Source organism: Tupaia chinensis, unplaced genomic scaffold, assembly GCF_000334495.1.
Source record: "Tupaia chinensis unplaced genomic scaffold, TupChi_1.0 Scaffold144236_1, whole genome shotgun sequence".
Lineage (NCBI taxonomy): Eukaryota > Metazoa > Chordata > Mammalia > Scandentia > Tupaiidae > Tupaia > Tupaia belangeri.
The window spans coordinates 3,687-8,349 of NW_006204094.1; the positions used below are offsets into that span (position 1 = coordinate 3,687).

General features: G+C 44.4%; 1 pseudogene; it reads left to right on the top strand.

The window, feature by feature from the left end:
* Window positions 1-2,031: 2,031 nt before the first annotated feature.
* Window positions 2,032-4,663, top strand: part of LOC102487117 (DCC-interacting protein 13-alpha pseudogene) — a 5,170-nt pseudogene continuing 2,538 nt past the window's right edge.

Genomic DNA, 4,663 nt, shown 5'->3' on the forward strand with positions numbered 1-4,663 from the left:
TTCCTGCTGTTGACTTTTAGTTCCACAGGTATTCTTTGGACTCCCATACCCCTGTTCCCCTTCACCTTTAGCTCCCAAGGTACAGAAGTCAGTGTGAGAGAGAGAGAAATCAGGACTGTGTGTCTCAGATGTGCTGCTGCGCCTGTGGCACACGCTTCTGTGCTATCGACTCTCCCTCTGGCATCCCTCCTCCATAAGCTGCCATCCTGCAGGAACCAGCAGTAGCAAGATAGTGAGCTCAGAAGGAATGCTCATCCCAGGCTTCCTGTTGTTGCATTTTGGTTGCACAGGTGTTCTTTGGACGCCCACATCCCTGCTCCCCTCTGCCTTAAGCCCCTATAGTTCAGGAACCAGCTGGAGAGGGAGAGAAAGAGAGAGACAGAGAGAAAAACTAAAAAGCACCTCATGTTTCTTGTGGTTGCCTTTTGTAAATGCAGATATGGTTCTGAACCTCCTCACCACCGCATCGCTCCACCGTAAGCCCTATGTTGCAGAAGCCTGGGGCAGCAAGAGAATGAGCGCAGTAGACCATGCACCTCAGACTTCTTGTTTCTGCCTTTTTTTCCACACAGGTGTGCTTTGGATCTTGCCCCACTATGAGACCTTCTGCCATAATCCCCCACAGTGCAGGAGCCAGTAGCAGTGAGAGATAGAGTGAGTGAATAAAGGCTACATATCTCACACTTCTTGCTGCTGCCTTTTGCCTAGACAGGTGCTTTGAACCCTGTCCTTCTGCCCTTTTCCACCTTAAGTCCCCAGGGTGCAGGACCCAGCAGCAGCCAGAGTGAGTAAGAGTGAGCCCAGAAGGACCAGGCATCTCAGACTTCTTGTTTTTGCCTTTTGCCCATGCAGGTGTTCTCTGAACTTTCTCCACACAGTGCTCTTTCACCATAAGATGCCACAAAGAAAAGCTAGCAGCAGAAAGACAGAGATTGAGTGAGCACAGAAGGACTGGGCATCTCAGACTTCTTCCTGCTTTGCCTGTGGAAGTGTGCTTTAGATAACCCCCCTCACACACAATCCTATGCCATAAGCTCCCAAGGTGCAGGAATCAGTGGCAGTGAGAGATGGAGAGAGTGTGACATAAGAACTGAGCATCCCAAACTTCTTGATGCTGCATTTTTCCTTCACAGGTGTACTCTGGACATTCCCTGCACTGCATGCTTACACCTTAAGCCCCCACAGTCCAGGGGCCAGCAGACTGAAAGAGAGACAGAGAGAGAGAAAAAGGGCCCATGTCTCAGACATCATGCTGATGCTTTCTGCCAGCATAGGCGTGCTTTGACAGATCTGCTGCACCACCCCCAGCGTGCCTCTGCCATAAGCCCCCAGGTTGAAGGAGCCAATGGCAGACAGAGAGCACAGCTGTGCATGCCCAGAAGGACAGCACATCTCAGACTTCTTTCTGGTACCTTTTGCCCGTGGAGGTGTGCTTTGGACTGTCCCCACACCTTGCTCCTCTACCATAAGCCCCAAGGTGTAGGAGCCAATAGCAGTGAGACAGAATAGAGTGATCGTAGAACCATTGTGCATCTCAGACTTCTTGCTCATGCCTTTTGCCCACACAAGTGCAAAAGGGTACTTTGGACCCTCTCGCTGCTCAAGACCCCATGGTGGTCTGAGCCAGGGGCAACAGAGAGTGAGAACAGAGGGGAAGAGCATCTAAGACTTCTTCCTTGTGCCTTTTGCCCATGCAGGAGTGCTTTAGACTCACCATATCTCATGCCCCTCTAGTTTAAGCACCTAAGGTGCAGGAGCCAATAGCAAGCAGCAAGAGAGACAGAGAAGGAGAGCGAGCGAGCACAGAGGATAATGTGTCTCAGACCTCTTGGTGCTCCCTTTGGCAAGCCTAGGTGTGCTTTGAAATGCCCTCCACCACTCTGCCCTCCAATATAAGCCCCCATGGTGAAGGAGCCCATGGCAGTGAGACAATGAGTGTGAGCACTGACTTTCAGACTTTTTGTTGCTGCCTTTTGCCTGCAGAGATTTGCTTTGGAACAGTCTCCTCCATATCCTCTGACATAAGCCCATATGGTGCAGGAGCCAGTGACAGTAAGAGAGAGTGAATGCAGAAGTACCTTGTATCTCAGACATGTAGCTGTTGCCATTTGCCTACATGGCTGTGCTTTATACCTCCTCCCCCTCCTGCCCATGCTTCCTTAAGCCCACCTAGCAGGAGCCTGGAGCAGTAAGACAGAGAGAGAGCATGAGTGCAGGGCCTCATGTCTCAAGAATTCTTGATGCTACCTTTTGCCTGCACAAGTGTGTTTTTAACCTTTGCCATTTGTTAGTCCCCTCTGCCATCACTGACACAGTGCAGGAGTCAGCGGCATGAGAAAGAATAAACACTGAAAGACTGCACATCTCAGAGTTTTTGCTGTTGCCTTCTGCCAGTGGAAAATTTCCCTAATGCACTTCTGCAGTAGCAGAGAGGCAGAGAGAGAGCCTATTAACTACACAGCTCAGACTTTTTGTTGATACCTTTCTCTGCACAGCTGTGCTTTTGACCCTCCCCCACCTCACCCTGCACCTTAAGCCCCCATGGTTCAGGAGCCAGTGGCAATGAGAGACTGAGACTCAGCACAGATGGATCACATGTCTCAGAGTTCTTGCTACTGCCTTTAGCTCAAGCTGGTGTGCTTTAGACTCTCCACCCCAACCCTCTCCACTTTAAGTCCCATGGTTTATGAGTAAGTGGCAGCAAGAGAGACGGGCTGCAGAAGGACAATGCCTCTGACTTCTTGCTCCTGCCTTTTGCCTGCCTAGGTTTGCTTTGAGATTTCAGAATTTGCTGACTTGTACTTCCTCCTGTATTTGAATCTCTCTAGCCCAGCTCCTGAAGACACTGGAATAGAAACCAACACCTAAAGCTGGTTGCACACACCCTTCTTGAATTGGTAGACAGGCCCTCTCTCAAAAACACAACTAACTGAGAAATAGAGCTCACCTTCCCCACGAGCTCTAAAGAATCAACTCCAAAAAATTAAGAAGGCATATATGATCTATCAGATGACCAAAAACAAGTGCAGAGGCACAAAAAATGTGAAAAAAATATGTCTCCCCATTCTTTTCTTGTTTGCATTGTTTCAGTCAAGAGGTCTGATGGTTAGCCTCATAGGCTAACAATTTGTAAATAATTATACATTTCTCTCTTGCCATTTTTAGAACCTTCTCTTTGTCTTTGATTTTAACCAGTTATGATGTACCATTGAGAGAATCTTCTTAGGTTTCTTTATTTGGGATCCTTTGTATTTGTTGGGTCTGATATCTGAACATTTCTCCAGGTTTAGAAAGCTTTCTTCAAGTATTTCATGGGAGAGATTTTCAATGCTATAATCATACTATTCACTTTCTGGAATACTAATTATTCAGATATTTGGGTCTTTAATAGTGTCTAGTATTTCTGGTAAGTCATCATCATTTTAGGGTCTTACTTTTTCATTCTTTTTGGTGGTTTTGTCTTCCAGATCAGAGAGTCTATGTTCTGCATGGTCTAATCCACTATTAATACTTTCAAGGGAGGTTTTGAATTTTTGTATTACAATCTATCTCTAGGAGTTCTGTTTAAATTGTGTGTGTGTGTGTGTGTGTGTGTGTGTGTGTGTGTGTTTCTCTTTACAAAATCCCTTTTTTCAGGTCTTGGAATGATTTCCTCATCTAGAGATTGTTGTATTCTCTTACATATCATTCAGTTTTGAAACTTTGAACATTCTGTATTCCTTTTCTGACATTTCTGTGAGTTCTTTTGCACTCTTTGGTTGAGGACAAATTGTTGTCTTCCTTGAAGGAGAGATTCTTCTCTTTCTTTCTTTCTTTCTTTCTTTCTTTCTTTTTTTTTCATATTTCTTCTGTCTCTGCACTCACTTTTGGTCACCCTCAAGAATAAAGATATACACAGACTAGAAAGTGAAGGGCTGAAAAAAGGTATTCCATAGAAATGGAAATTAAAAAAAAAGCTGAAGTCACAGTATGATATATCAGACAAAATAGTCTATGAAAAAAAAAAAAAAGAGTTAAAGAAGGACTCTATAGGGCCAGCAAGTGGCATTGTGGTTAAGGTACTGGATGACCATGGTTTGAGTTCCAGCTTGCTTTTCTCACTTACCACTCTCTCTTTCTGTGTCTCTTTTGAGTACAAATGCCCTTTAGCAAATTAAATAATAATATAAATAAATAATTCCTTTTTTAAAAAAATGAACTATATATTATTGAAAGGGTTAATTCATTAAGAAAATTTAGCACTTATTAATACCTATGCACTCAATGCTGGAGCACTCAAATATATGAAAGAAAACCTGCTAGATCTAAAGGGAGAGAGAGCAATACGCTAATCAATGGGGATCACAACATCCCACTGTCTCTTTTGGACAGAACATCTAGACAAAAAATGAACAAAGAGATACAAGATTTAAATAATACCATAAATCAAATGGGCTTGACAGACACCTATAGAACTTTCCAACCAACAACCAGAAAATACAGATTTTTCTGACTCCCATATGGAACATTTTTGAAGATGAACCACATGATAGAGCACAAAACAATCCTTTAGAAGCTTCCAATTGAGGAGATCCTGGAGGAAAGCCTGCAGACAAGGTCTTTACTGGGTATGTTTGAAGAAAATGCTACAGCTGGGAACCAGCAGTTAGCATAATGGCTATGT